Source organism: Equus przewalskii, chromosome 18 (assembly GCF_037783145.1).
Source record: "Equus przewalskii isolate Varuska chromosome 18, EquPr2, whole genome shotgun sequence".
Classification (NCBI taxonomy): domain Eukaryota; kingdom Metazoa; phylum Chordata; class Mammalia; order Perissodactyla; family Equidae; genus Equus; species Equus przewalskii.
The window spans coordinates 15125300-15141667 of NC_091848.1; the positions used below are offsets into that span (position 1 = coordinate 15125300).

Genomic DNA, 16368 nt, shown 5'->3' on the forward strand with positions numbered 1-16368 from the left:
ATACAATTTTAACTTAAAAAAATCTGCAAAAATTCTAGTGTGAAAAATATAGCACATACTGGGCACCTTTTTAAAGATCTTGGCAACATTACTGGAATACAATACTAAGATTATAGAAATTTAAAATTATGGCCTTGTTCATAAAACTCTCGCTTAAAACATTTTTTCAGAAAGTTCAATGTCTGATTTTTTAAGGTTATTATAAAATCTATTCCATGTTTGATATTATGTATCTATTCCACATTTGATCTGTGTATGCCTAGATAAAATGATTGATAGGTTTCTGTGGCTACTTGTCTGTATAGCAGAAGGAGAGCAGGTAATAATGCTCATCAAATTGGATAGGCTCTAATATCCATAAAATGGAAGATAAAACTTAGGCTTCTGCTTGAATTAAATGAGCCACTGATGTAATTTCATGCAAGTCCGGTATACACTTATTCCACCTTTCCTTCTACTGTTCCTTTCTTCTAGTCTTGACAAGGTAACTTTTGCATAATTGATTTATCATCTAGGTATTACAACTGTTACTTTAAGTACAAATGTGTAGGTTTTGGTTTTTAAAAACTGCATGTCCCTGATTCTTATCATTTTCTAAAAGTAAAATCAAAAGCCAAAAAATATATATCTTTTATTTTACTTTTTTCAATTTGGTTGCCTTGAAAAAAATTGGTAATGATTAAAAAGGCTAAAATTTGAAAATGTCCTTATCATATTCGTTTATTTTTTATACTCCCTGGCTTCAAAAGCTAGATGTTCACAACTAGAGGCTGCAGGATCATACTGAGATAGTTAATTCATTTTTCGTATATATAAATATATATACATATATATTATATTTTATAAATCTTTAAAGTTATAGAAAATATTTTCTTTGGTGTTTTGTTCTGCTGCTTTAGAAATGCAAACTGTAAGGAAATGTATAAAAAACTTACTCGTCTGAAGAACCATCATGGTTTCCTGTCAATCAGCGCCTTTCTTCTATCTGCTATTATAGTAGAATGATCTGTTCCATATGTATGACATTCTCAGGTTAATTAAAGCTTAATTCTCAGGCTCAAAACAACTCTTGAAGGAGGGCATACATGTTTTGAATTATAGAAGCACAACCTGAGACTTGGAGAGATTAGATAAATTGCCAGTGATCACACAGCTAGTAAATGGCCGAACCGACTCCAATTCTGAGCTTGTTGCCCTCCCCATGCGGTGAGCTCGGTTGTTACCCTCTGCATTAATATCCTGATGCTTTTAGAACCTGCTGAGGTATGTTGGATGGTTTTCTTCTACACTAAATGACTTCAGATTGCTAAACCTTTGGAGCCATTGTGCTTTTTATAGATCAGCAGCCTTCTTCTCCGTTCTTGTTTGATTCCACTAGGGCTTGTTTTCTTTGTGCTTGCACCAGGGTGGCTGAGCACTGTTGGAGGAAAACAGAAAACGGGGAAGTTTGGAAACACTTTAAATGCACACTGACCAACCACAGCTGAGCCCTCAGCACAGCCTAGCGATTCTGCTGCCCGTCTCTGGTCTCCTGCTCTGTGCAATGAGGATCTGAAAGCTTCACCTTTAGCAGACATTTGATCTATCCACTCTCCCCTTTGCTGTGAATAAGTGACCCCTCTTTCTGCTTTGCAGAAAAAATAAAAGCAATCAGATATAAATTCTGGCAACTTTCTTGTCAGCATTCATGTTCAGATTTTCTTATTGCTGCGTTAAAATGAAAGTCATATTTTGTTGAATACTTACAATATGCAAACTTTATTCTAGGCATTGTGTGTACAAATATGAATGAGCCCAACTAATTTTCTGGTCTCATGGAGCTATCATTCTATGGTAGAGACTGACAGTAAACTCATATTTAAATTAAATATAAAAGATAATTTTTCAAAATGATAAATTCTAGTAAGAGAATAAAGCAGGTAATATGAAACAGTGACTGGGATGGGATAAGGCAGTATTTGCTAGGGTGGCAAGGAAAGATGCCTCTTGAGAAGCAGTACAGCATGATGATTAAGAGCATACACTGAGATTCAGATTCCATCACTTATGGGCTGAGTAACCTTGAGCAAGTTACTTAAACTCTCTGTTTCTAAGTTTCCTCATTTGTCAAGTTGGAGCCTTAACAGGACCTTTATAATAGGGTTAATGTGGAGATTAAATACATGTAATCTGTTTAGAAAAGTGCCTGGATTATAGGAAATGTTCAGTGATCATAGATGTTGTATCTGTCAAAGATCAATTAGTACAATTAGAAGAGTTCAATTGAAGAGAGTTTAATGAAGGGACCATTTATAGAGGTGTGGGCTTAGCTAAGGGAACCAGCAGGAGATGGCAAATCACCCAGGTAATAACAACAGTGGGAAGCCATTGCTGCCTTTAAGCCTGAAGGGACAAAGAGAAGGTATGGTGTTATTTATCAGAGCCTGGTGGGAGGGAGCAGTAGCTGTGGTAGAGGGTTCCCCCTAACAAGAGATGTGGTCATAGAGAAACTTGGCCACTGTCTGAAGAGTGGCTTGCCAGGGAAGAAGCTAGGGAGGGGGAGCATGAATAATACCCTGACCTCTCTCTTCCCACCCTTCAGTCTCCCAGCACTGCTTATTATTAGGGCACCCAACCAGAATGCATGGATAAAGGAGTCTAGGTGGGTCAGTCAGTAGACCTCATCCTTCCAAGGCGCAGAGCAAGGAAGAGAAGAGTGGAGAATAAGTTGGGGAAGACAGTAGGCAATCATCTATCACCATCATCATTGTCATTATTATTAAGTGATATTTGAGTTGAGAAGTGAGGCCATTCAGAGATCAAGGGGAATAGTACCAGAAAGAGAGAACCTCAGTGTCAGTGCCCTAAGGTGGGGCTGCTGCATGTTGTTGTACAGATTTTGTACCGTGTAACTCTTAGGGCTGGTATTCACAGAGGCTGTGTCCACAAAGCAGAGAGATGAGTGTGATTTGAATAAAATAAATATGGGAAATTGAGGGAGAGATGCAACTGGAGAGATAGGCAGGGCCAGGTTATCTAGGTTCTTATAGGTCATGCTAAGGAGTTTGAATTTTACTTGAATGTAGTAGGGAGGCCCTTGAGGGTTTTTTTTTTTTTCCTGTTCTATGCATCATTGTATTTTTTTTATTAGATTATGATAGATTACAACCTTGTGAGATTTCAGTTGTACATTATTGTTAGTCATGTTGTGGGTACACCACTTCACCCTTTGTGCCCTCCCCCCACCCCCTTCTTTTCCCTGGTAACCACCTATCAGTTCTCCTTGTCTATATGTTAACTTCCACCTATGAGTGGAGTCATATAGAGTTCGTCTTTCTCTGTCTGGCTTATTTTGCTTAAGGTCCATCCATGTTGATGTGAATGGGACGATTTTGTCCGTTTTTATGGCTGAGTAGTATTCCATTGTGTATATATACCATATCTTCTTTATCCAATCATCAGTTGCTGGGCACTTAGGTTGGTTCCACGTCTTGGCTATTGTAAATAATGCTGCGATGAACATAGGGGTGCATGGGACTCTTGGAATTGCTGATTTCAGGTTCTTAGGATAGATACCCAGTAGTGGGATGGCTGGGTCATAAGGTATTTCTATTTTTAACTTTTTGAGAAATCTGCATACTGTTTTCCATAGTGGCTGCACCAGTTTGCATTCCCACCAACAGTGTATGAGGGTTCCTTTTTCTCCACAACCTCTCCAACATTTGTCACTCTTGGTTTTGGATATTTTTGCCAATCTAATGGGTGTAAGGTGATATCTTAGTGTAGTTTTGATTTGCATTTCCCTAATGATTAGTGATGATGAGCGTCTTTTCATGTGTCTAGTGGCCATCCTTATATCTTCTTTGGAGAAATGTCTGTTCATGTCCTCTGCCCATTTTTTGATCGGGTTGTTTGTTTTTTTGTTGTTGAGCTGTGTGAGTTCTTTATATATTATGGAGATTAAGCCTTTGTCAGATAAGTAGCCTGTAAATATTTTTTCCCAATTAGTGGGCTGTTTTTTTGTTTCAATCCTGTTTTCCCTTGTCTTGAAGAAGCCTTTAGTCTGATGAAGTCCCATTTGTTTATTCTTTCTATTGTTTCCCTTATCTGAGGAGTTGTGGTGTCCGAAAAGATTCTTTTGAAACTGATGTCAAAGAGTGAACTGCCTATATTCTCTTCTAGAAGACTTATTGTTTCGGGCCTAATCTTTAGGTCTTTGATCCATTTTGAGTTTATTTTTGTGAATGGTGAAAAAGAATGGTCAATTTTCAATCTTTTACATGTGGCTGTCCAGTTTTCCCAGCACCGTTTGTTAAAGAGACTTTCTTTTCTCCACTGTAGGCCCTCAGCTCCTTTGTCGAAGATTAGCTGTCCATAGATGTGTGGTTTTATTTCTGGGCTTTCGATTCTCTTCCATTGATCTGTGCACCTGTTTTGTACCAGTACCATGCTGTTTTGATCACTGTAGCTTTGTAGTATGTTTTGAAGTCAGGGATAGTGATGCCTCCAGCTTTGTTCTTTTTTCTCAGGATTGCTTTAGCAATTCAGGGTCTTTTGTTGCCCCATATGAATTTTAGGATTCTTTGTTCAATTTCTGTAAAGAATGTCATTGTGATTCTGATTGGGATAGCGTTGAATCTGTATATTGCTTTAGGTAGTATGGACATTTTAACTATGTTTATTCTTCCAATCCATGTGCATGGAATGTCTTTCCATCTCTTTATGTCATCATCAATTTCTTTCAAGAAAGTCTTGTAGTTTTCATTGTATAAATCTTTCACTTCCTTGGTTAAATTTATCCCAAGGTATTTTATTCTTTTCGTTACGACTGTGAATGGGATTGAGTTCTTGAGTTCTTTTTCTGTTAGTTTATGGTTAGTGTATAGAAATGCTGCTGATTTATGTATGTTGATTTTATATCCTGTAACTTCCCTTGAGGGTTTTTCATGAGGAAGTGACTTGATCTGGTGTACATTTATAAAAGATAACTTTAGGTGCTACCTGGAGGTTAAATTGTGCATAGACAAGTGTAGAAGCAGGAAAGTTGTTACAGCAGTCTCACCGAGAGATCATGGTGGCTTGGGCTAGAGTGGAGGTAATAGAGAGAGAAGTGGACCGAATTTGGATATATAGGAAGTAAAGCCAATAAGCCTTTCTGATTGAATATGGGAGGAGTTGGGGATGATGAAAGGGAGAAATTAAGGATGATTCTAAGTCTTTAGTTTAAGCAACTAAGTGGATGAGATTGGCATTTACCAAAAGTGGAAGCCTAGAAGTGGAAGAAATATATCTATTTTACACGTATGTGTGTGTGTGAGGGGGGAGGTTTGGAGGGAGTGATGCATTGTAAGTGCAGAATCAAGCGTTCTGAGATGTCTAAGAGGCATACAAGTAGACGTATTAAGGTGATAGTCCAATAGTCAAGGGTGAATTCAGGCCTGAAATGTACATTTAGGTGTCATCAACATATTGATGGTATTTAAAGCTATGGAGAGAATAGTTAAAGAAAAGGATAAAGACTGAGCCCCTGGGTCTACCTCAATGTGGAGAGATCCAACAAAGCTATAGACATCACAGGAGAGTGAGAAGCTGGCAGTGAGATGGGAGTGAAACCAGGAGTGTTTGTGACATGAATGTCAAAAGAAGGAAGTGTTTTAAGAATGAGGGAATGGGGGCCGGCCCTGTGGCCTAGTATTAAGTTGAGTGTGCTCTGCTTTGGTGGCCTGGGTTTTGTTCCCAGGAGTGGACCTACACCACTTGGTGGCCATGCTGTGGCAGCAACCCAAATATAAAATAGAGGAAGACTGGTGCAGACGTTGGCTCAGGGTGAATCTTCCTCAAGCAAAAAGAGAAAGATTGGCAACAGATGTTGGCTCAGGGCAAATCTTCCTCAGAAAAAAAAAAAAAAAAAGAATGAAGGAATCATATCCTCTGTCCTGTGGAGCTGGACATTCCACCTCCTTCTTCCAGTCTCAGGAATTTTTCCCTAAAGATGATTCTTTTCTCTTTTGTGTCATTTGTCTTCTCCTCTATATTGGACCCTTCTAATCATCCCTTAAATATGCTCAAATTCTCTCTCTCTTAAAAACCAAACCAAACCAAACCAAAACAAAAAAACACAAATCCTTCCCCAAATTCCAGATCCAGCAACTTTCTCCACCCCTCAATATCTCTGTCACTTCAAAGAGCAGTCTAAATGCTCTGTTTCCAGGTCTTTATCACCCAGTCGGTTCTTAAAGCACTTAATTGTGTTGCGATTCTTTTGGTAGCAAGCTATTGAATGCCCGGCTAGAACTGGTTTAAAAAGGAGGATTTATTTTTCTATGTAAGAAGGCGGCTGCATGTAGGAAATTCAAGGTTATTTAATTCAACAAATCAGGGATGTCGGTGCTCTGTGATCCTCTTGGCCTTCCCCCCATGGTTCCAAGGTAGCTACAGCAGTTCTAAGGGTTATGTCCTCACATATGACATGTTTTTTCTCTCTCACTATTTCACATTTTATTAAGAAAAACCTTTCAAGAAGCCAGCAGCAGAGGTCACTCAGGTTCCACTGGGCAATACTGGAACATATTCTCTAGCAGCAAGGGAGGCTAGTAAAGCAAGGCTCTAGCATCTTTAGCCTCAGTGGTGGGAGATAGGCTCTGACAACAAGAAAGAAGATGTCAACGGCTGTTGGGTAGGCAACAGAATGCTATCTTCCACCCTACTTCATTATTGCTTCCACCAGACGCCCCCACCAAAAGAGCTCTCACATCAGTTAGTGATCACAGCTCTATTGTGGTTTTTAGTTCTTATTTCACTTGACCTCCTTCCTTTTTGGAAAACGTTTCTTCCCTTGGATTCAGGGACCCGTGCTTTTCGGGATTCATTCCTCCTATGTCAACTTCTTCTCAATGGCTTCCCATTGTTCTCAGAATAGACCCAAATTGCTATTCTAGCCGATTAGCATTTGAATGTTTCATGGCTAGATCCCCAATCATTCCAGCTCTGCCAAAGACCACATTACCCCATGATCTCTGCCTTCCAGCCACACAGATCTGCTTTCAGACATTTGAACTGTGCCCCCCTGCCTTAAGTCCTTCCTACATACTGTTTGGTATCTTTTTCTTTGACGTTCTTCCCATCCCTTCATCTAGTTTATGCCTGTCTATCTTCCAATTTCAGTTCAAAAGTCACTTCATCAGGGAAGTATTTCCCAATTCCCTCCACCTGCCCTGCCCCATGTTGCCCCCCTCTTTCAGTCTTATCGTTTCCTGTACTTTTCCTCTGTTGCATTCATTAGTTTGTATATTTATTAGATTACCAATGAAAGCCTGTCTCCTACACTTGATTAAACTACTTCATCTTCTGGCAGTATCTGATTTGTTCACCATGTTATTCTTAATTCTCAGCTCATTACTTAACTCAGTTATTTAAAATACATAGTTGTTTAATGAGTGAATGAATGAATTTCAATGTCTTTTCAATTAGCTACACCCACAATTCTGATGTCTTATTTCCATTTTGCTGTGTGTGCGTGTACGAACATCATGGTAAATAGGCTTGCAAAGAATGACTGACAACTCTCTTTGTAATGTGAAAATTCTGTGACATTTAGTTGGTTAATCAGAAGCCTTACATGCTAACTTTTTGGTTCTTGAGTTTGTTATGGTAAGCAGAGATTGGCAAATAGGTGGCTTCCAGATCAATGAGATATTATTTAATTTCTTGTTGAAAATAGGATCATGGAAAATTAAGGCAGACTTTTCTGTGTTCACATTTTTTCTAATAACTGAGATAATCTGAAGAAATTAATGTCTGATTGCACTTAAAGAAGGAAAACAAAACTATTACCCTAACTGTATTTATGATAATTTTATTCTATAATGATAAGCTATACACAGACCCATTTCAAGAGAGTTCTTATAATAGGTTTGAGTGAGAGGCAAGTCCTAAATAATGTGGAGTTAAACACTGTAATAACACTTTTTTTAAGAGCATCACATACATATTTTAAAAAGAAATTATAATCAGGGACCTCATTTATAAAGCTGTAATCCAGGGTTATTGGGAATTCTTGAGCTTGTATTTAAAATAAAAATATACGAGAAGCAATTATTTTTCTAGCATATGTGGATGAAAGTTGGCAATGCAGAATTATTTTTTGCAATGAGAATTCTTAGATACTTAACCCTAAACAGTAATTTTAAAAAATCAATATTTATTAACATATTAATTAACACATATTTAGAGAGCTACTAATGTAGGCTAGGCACTGTGGTAACAGGAGTCGATTGCAAATTTCAGAGTTGGAATATGTACTTTTATAAATCATGTAGGATTTTTTCTGTGCTGTAATTACTCCTTGGACTTATAACAGTATATTATAGGTATTCTTAGTGATTTTGAAATATTCCTAAGATAGCTGAAAGCAGGCCAAACGAAATCAAGAAATAATATTAAATTAAAGAAGCTAACATGTTTCATAACTAAGACAACCAACATGGCCAGGGAATTTTAAGTCTTGAGGGGGCTTAGTTGAGGAGAGCAGACATATATAAAATAATAAAAAATTGGAATAGTTAAAAGAAATTATTCTCTCTTTTTTTTTGAAACACTGGTGTCCTTTTCTCTTGTAATAATTCAGCCACCTAAGATTGATGTTTAAAATATTGGATGTTGAGACCCAAATATTACCTCAGAGCTCAAGAACTGAAGACACGTTTTACTGATCTTTCCTGGGAACCAGTAGGGGTAGAAGTACCATTTAGTAGGGTCAGCAATTGGTTGTTTAGATTCTTTGCTTCTGTATTGTTTGCCAAATTTAGATTTGGTCTCTATTGCAGAATTTCTGTTTCCATGGCCCAGAAGAAAGTTGGATTTACAAAGGGTAATGAAGTTTTAATTTGGTTATAATTAGTTTTTTGGTGTCATGACAATAAAAGAGAGGTTTTAAGGGATAAACTGTCATTGAGGGTAGACATTGGTCCCAGGTGACACTGATGTTCCCACAGTGTAAAGAGCTGTCTAGGAATTCTCTCTCTCCAGACCTAAAGCATAGTTCTGTCCATTCTGCAACTATCTTACAGAGTTGGGTTTGACAGGGACTTAGGCTGTTTCCCCAGAGACATCTAGACAGTATCTCACATGAGGACGAATCTGAGAAAAAGACAGGAGTTTGGAGAGACAGGAGTTTACTCTAGAAATTATAGAGTGCCAGGGAGGTCCATTACAAGCAAGTCAGATACATCTCCCAGTCAACTCCAAGCAGTTAACACCTATATGAGCTTTGATGTAAGAAAATCAATCAAACAGATTGAACTGTCTATGCATGGCTGAAGTCCTTGATTCTGAATTAAAAGGGTGGTAAAGTACCAAATTCAGTTAGAGCTTTTAGTGAGCACTTGGGGAATTTTACACTTTAGCTAACCATATGGTTTTCCAGTTCTCTTGGGAAAATATAGGCTCCTGAGTACACTTGTTCCTCCCACTTCATTTATTTCTATTTTCATTTTTTGTGCCCTTGCATTAGTCAGGCATTGTGCTGAGTTTTACGTGGACCACATCACTTAATTCTCAAAAGGGGAAGATTCTATTATCGTGACCATTATATAGATGTGGAAACTGAAGTTTAGAAAAGTTCACTTATTTAATTTCACCCAATTACAACATCATCTGAGCCGGTGCCCACCTTCAGTGTAGCATCATGTCCTATATGTGGGAAGACCTTCAATACATATTTGAGGAATAATAGTAACTCACACGTCAACATTGATACCATTTGTTTTTAATTTTCAGGTTGGTTTTAGCATTGTTCCACAAACATTTGTAATTTAGTCCACAAATATTATCGAACCATATGCCACACCCTCATTAAAGAAACTAGAAAGATTCTCTCCCCATGCGATGTTTCCTTTATGCCTTGAAAGTATACTGTAATATTCTATGAAAAATCTCGCTCCTTCCCTTGCTGTTGCTTCCTTCTCTTCACTCATTGTTTTAAATTTTTCTCTTCCATATAGGTGAAATTTCTGAGCACTTAATAGTTGTATCAGTTTGCTCAGTGCCTCAATTCTTCATTTGTAAAGTGGACATAAGAATAACACTTACTTCATGGCATAGCTGTGAGAAATAAAGCATGTAATGTGCTTCTCAGACTATGTATAGTGAAGGATGATTTTTGGAAAGACCATTTTCCTTAAGGAAAAATTAAATGAGAAATCAAAAGAAATTTTTATCATCAGGTTCAGCAGATGACGTTACTCTGTCAAACTGCTATAAAAATTTCTCAAAGCTTACTCTCATTTCTGTACTTGTCCCATCGCAAACTGTTAGGGAATAGACTACTGAATGGCAGTAGTCTGCTGGCCCTTTTTCAAATAACACTGATGTAAAGCCCCTAAAAGAGTACCCTACACATATTAAATGCTCAGTAAGTACTTGAATTTCCATTGAAAACAAACAAGGTATCAATCACACTCCTAGTTTATACCTTTCTTGCTCTTTTAACTGTCTGTGTCCTCCAAACTATTCTTTTCTTCCCAAATTTTCTCCCTTAGGTTTCTACCACTTCCTATCTTCCTTGGCACTTTTACTGCTCTCACTAATTTATTTGGAATGTTCCTTAAAATTGAACCCTTGGATTTGAAGCTCTCTCTTTTTGCACATATTTCCTTGGGTTGTTCATTTCATTAGAAAGTCTCTTCTAAATCCACGTCACCAAATCCTTCCTCCCTGCCTCCACCGCTTCCTCCCCAAGTTTTGTGCCTTCCCATGGCCAGTCTCGGATTCAGATAATTCTGCCTCCAAGGTGACTTTTACCTCAGCTTGTTATTGCACTCCCAGATTAAGGCAACAGCCTCTCTCTACCATTATTTTCTTACTGTTTCAAATTATTTTGTATGCAGTGGTTATTATTCACCATTTTAATTCCCTTCTCCACGTCAAATGATTGCCATTCATTTCTTTTCTTTTTTTCCTTTTAAATTTCTATTAGGAGTTGATAAATTGGTATTTCCAAAACATTCAAGAAAAGATGTTTATTTTTTCCCAAGGTTTATTTTAACTCCAGTGATATCTTCTATCTAGTTTTTCTATTCAAAATTCGAAATGCATCTCTTCTTGGCATTCCTCAATCCATCCATCCACTATTCATCCCTCACATCTTCTGTGAAGATTGTTTGTAACTCTGGTCATGCTGACTTGTTTTATGTAGGAGAGGCATGATCTCCACCTCGTCCTAATCCTTCTAGGACACTTTCTTTGTTCAAATCTAGCTCTTTGAAGAAACCTGTTGTTCCCAAACTCTGGACTAAAGATCCTTGGGGAGTGCTAGAATTTCTTCTATTTTTATTTTATTTTATTTTTTTAGTGAGGAAGATTGTCCCTGAGCTAATATCTGTGGCAATCTTCCTCTAGTTTGTATGTGGGACACCACCACAGCATGGCTTGAAGAGCAGTGTGTGGGTCCTTACCCAGGACCCAAACCTACAAACCCCGGTAAGCTGAAGTGGAGCACACAAACTTAACCACTACGCCACCAGGCCAGCCCCAAGTGCTAGAATTTTGGCAGGTGGTCTGTGACTCTATAGGTACCCCTACGCATCAGTATTATTAACTGTTCTGAATAATTAAAACTCCACTTTTACTAATAAGGATCGTCTTGCTCAAAAACGTCAGTAGAACGTAATTCATTCTAAACAACTTGAAAGCAAACCAATACAAAATATAAATCAAAGCATACTTATTTACAATTGCATTCAGAAGTTTCCACATCCCACATTTCCTCCACCCTTGAAAACCCCAATTTTTCTCCAGTTTTTCTCGGTTCTCTTCAGTACAGATCTGTTACTCCTGCCAGCCTAGTCACCTCATGACGTTTTACATTGGGTACATTCAATTCCACATTCCAGGCTTAACCAGAGATGTTACCATTGCCTAGAATATTCTCTTGTAGCTTTTCTGCCACTTAGTATTCATTTATCATTATTGTTATTACCATCATCATCTTTGTTATCATTGAATTGACTTATGACCCACTTCCTCCAAGAAACTCTCTTGACTAACTTCAGGCAAGCAGTTTTCTAAGTGCAACCTGAGAATCCCTCAGAGTTCCTGAAGTCCTTTCAACTACATATGTGTGTGTGGCCAGATTCTCTTCTAATTTATCAAGCAAAACAACAGGCTCAGCATATTACCACAGATTGAATGCAGAAGCAGATAGGGCAACCCAGTTGTCTTCTATCTAGCTCAGCATTAAAGAGATTTGCAAAAGTGTAAACCAATGCAACTCTTCTCACTGATAATTTTGTTTTTGAAAATATCATTATTTTATATAAAAATATATTAATATTAACATGTAATGGATTCATTATTGTTACTTAAAGATGAAACAATGAATAAATATTTTAAATTTTTCAAAATTTAATTTCTATTATGGTAAATATCCACAGATATATTCTAACTATACAAAACTTTTGGAGTACTCGATAATTTTTAAGAGTCTAAAAAAGTCCAGAGACCAAAAAGTTTGAGAACGTTTGCTTTAGGCATTAAGATATAATGGACATTTTGTTGCTATATGTCTGTTCATCTGCTCTAGCTTCTTAAGCAATAATAAATATCGTTTACTGACAGTCTACTCTAGAGAGGCATGTTATATATCCATTATCTCTGATCAACACAGTAACCCTGTAAACTAGCTTTCTTATTCTAATTTTACAAGTGTGGAAACTGGAGTTTAGAGAAAGTAAGGAATTCCCCAAGTTTTCCCAGAAACTAAGTGGTAGAGTCAGGGTACTACTTGGCTCCAATTCCTCAGTATTTTTTACTGTTTAACACTACTTTTCGTAAATGTATATTATTCCTGAAACCGCCTCCTGTGGCGTCAGTTACAATTCTGTATGCAAGGAATTAATGAAAAAATGATTATTGAGTAGATATGGACAGCCCATTTTTCAGAAACTGTTACTGGCAAAGGTTAATCTTCAGATTACCTATGTGTTTTTAGAACTAATTTTTTCTCAATTATTTTCAGTTCAGGGTTGACTCCTGTAGACAGAGAGATATTGGTTTTGCAAATTGATAGGCTTCAAAGAATGAACACATTTCATTCAACTTCTACTTAAGGTAAACTTTCGAAGTTTAATTCTGTATTAATTCACCTGTAGATGCTTAACTTGATCTGGAAACATTTCATAATTCCATTTTCTGATAACATGCTTAGTCATTTCTCCATAGAGGAATTAAGATTTTCAAAGTTATCAGTGCATAATTAATCATTGTTCAATTAACAGGCTGCTGCCATGCTTGCAGGGTGCTGTGTCCTGCAACCCAGGAAACTGACACAGCATCACAGAGGATGCTGGCTTTTGTAGATTGAACCAACATTGAAGATATAGTGCTCAGGGGAAAAAAATGAGTAATCGATTTTATTGTTCCTGAGAACTTCTTGGATGAAGGAGCTCTGCAGGACAATTGACTCCTCTTGTCGCAACCTTGTATAAATTTTGTGCTGGGAAAGATCCTGGTAGATGACACCTACCAGGACAGCAGAGAGAAGAGAAATATATCGACATAGCATACAAAACACAGGAGTTATCTGAGGAGAGGAATTTGTAAGAAAGATATGTTTAGTTTTGGTCAAGTTTGAGATGAAGGCTAGACTTTCAAATGGAAATATCAAGTAGGCAGTTAGAAGTCTCTGACTGAGCTTAGGGAAAGAACATGATGGAATTTATAGAAGTGGATGTTTTGGATTAGAGGTGAAAGATGAAGCCATCCTTTTTTTGAATAGAAATCACAATGGAATAAGCTTAAAGACATGACTGTTAAACCATCTTCGAATCCTGTGTTAGACTGAAGGATAAGAAAAGAACGAGGTAAAAATGGCCCAAAAAATTATGGTATAACTTGTAATTAGAATATGCAAGTGCCTCCAAGAACTAGTGAGAAAGTAGTTTCAAGAAAGAATATTCCATCAACTGTATAAAATGTTCTGGGGAAGGTGTAATAAAGAGAGGAAAAGAATACTGTGCTTGTTAATAAGGAGGTCATTGGTGACTTGTGAATTGCTGGTGTGAGAGGGAAATCCTATGTCAGTAAACGTGAGAATACAAATAAAATGGTGGTGTAAAAAATTAATGGAAAGATAATTATAAATAAAGGGATGAAAATAAATAGACAAGGTTCTAGACTCATAGATGAAGTTAGGATGATGTATGGATGACTTGAGAGAAGTGTCATCATCTTTGAGCTGTCTAGTTAACCCATGAAACATATATTCGTTGAGCAAATATGGTGTACAGGCACTGTTACGGGTGCTTGGAATACACCCGTGAACAATTTCACCCCAAATCTCTATGCTGTGAAGTCTGACATCTTTCTTGAATACTTAATCTCCTGGCCCTGTGCTAATTAAGCATCATTAGAAGAATCATATTGTTGTGTATATGTAGTAGTATGCTCGTAAACTGGCTCACTGAAAAAACATATAAGATAAAAAGTAAAAAGCCCTGATGTAGTGTTTGAGGACTTCCTAGGTATAAATATTTATGCGATGGTCACTTTCTAGCTACAACATGAAACCACTGACATGGAGTTGGGAAAGATCGGCACAATGGGCTCCCACAAGCCAGTATGAACCGGCTCCAGCACACCACGGGTCCTAGCATGTCTTCTTTTGTGTTCGAGGTATATTAACATATCTCTGCATTTAGTTGATTCCTCTGTAAAATGGAGAAAATATTTTACACTTATTATGAGGGGAGAGTTTATTGTTGAATAGTTTTGGTGGAACCGAAAACAGGAGAGATGCAAGCTATCAAGAAAATCACCATAAGTCATGGATCTTTATATGTGAAAACAATTTTAAATTTAGATGTGAAAAACCAGAGACAATTAAAAAATAAACTCACAGATGGGAGACAACTTTTAGAAATACTGTAATAACACCTCACTTATCTAACATCATCAGGGAATGAGCTGTTTCACATACGTGAATTTTCCTGTTAAATAGAACTTACAGATTTAAGCACCAGCACTTTTTAATTTTAAACAAGTTTATGTAGAAACTTTTTAAAAATGGATTAGAAAATTCCCTGCCTTCTTTATTTTTATAGCATATATTTTGAGTTCAAAAATGATGCATCATCATTATATAACATTTTAAAATAGAGACATATAACAAATAGAGACATATAAAGGAGAAAATAAAAGTCTATTTCTAATCCCATCATCTAGAAATAATTAATATTAACATGTTGCTTTATTTCCTTTCCGCCTTCTTATTTGCATTTATATTTTTAAAAAGTTGAAATATTTTGCATCTAGCATATGTCACATAAGTTTATTTGTGAGTATTTTTCCACATCATTAACTATTCTTGGAACACATGATTTTTAATGGCTGCATAATATTTCATCAAATGGATCTATTAGAATTGTTTTAAATATATACATACTATTAGTCATTTAGGTTATTTCAATTTTTTCATAATTATACTGTGCTGCTGTGGACAACCTCATGTATCTCTGTGTACATTTATGACATTTCTAATAATAAATTCCTGGAAGTGGAAGTAGTGGGTCAAAAGATAAGGCTATTGTTTTAGACTTTTAGTGCAACTGGTCAAATTTTAGTACAAATTCGTCAAACCTTGACTTCAGAAATATTATGACAATTAATACTTCAGTAAGACATGTATGAGAGTACCCTCCTCTCTGTGTTCTTGCCGTCGGCAAGCATTGCTGTCTTTGCTATTGTTTTCAAATCATATGCCGCGTGTTTTGATGACTCAGAGTCATCACTGTGCATGTAGGTGAGATAAATAGGATAATGTGAGAGAAGCACCTAGAACATTCCCTGGCACATGGTCACTATTTAGTCAATAGCTACATAGGTCACAGTTGTGGGTTAACACATTAAAAGTTTATTTCTCACTCACATTTCAGTATGGGTCAATGAGGATTCTGTTCCATGTAGTCATTCAGAGATCCAGGCTTATTCTGTCTATCGGCTCCACCATCACTTAGTGCCTCAGAATCCTTTTTTTCTTTTTTTCAGATTTATTGGGATATAATTAACATATAACATTGTGTAAGTTTAGAGTGTACAATGTGATGATTTGAAACATGTATTTATTAGGAAGTGATTACCACAATGAGGTTAGTTAACACCTCTGTCACCTCACATAATTACTCTGTGTGTGTGGGTGGGCGTTGAGAACATTTGCAATCTACTCTCTTAGCAACTTTCAAGTATATAATATTGTTAGCTATAGTAACCATGCTCTATAGTGTACCTATAATAAGTGAGTTCAATCAATGCAATTTCATATTGTGGTTGAAAAAACTGGAAATAAAATGTGTTCTAAATGTTATCTGCTGCAATTGAATTAAAAATTACTGTATA

The 16368-nt window shown here is 36.8% G+C and overlaps 1 protein-coding gene across 8 annotated transcripts in view; it reads left to right on the forward strand.

Annotated features, from left to right (window-relative positions):
- Nucleotides 1-16368, forward strand: part of NLGN1 (neuroligin 1) — an 829283-nt gene that overhangs the window by 38293 nt on the left and 774622 nt on the right. The gene's annotated exons all lie outside the window — the stretch shown is intronic.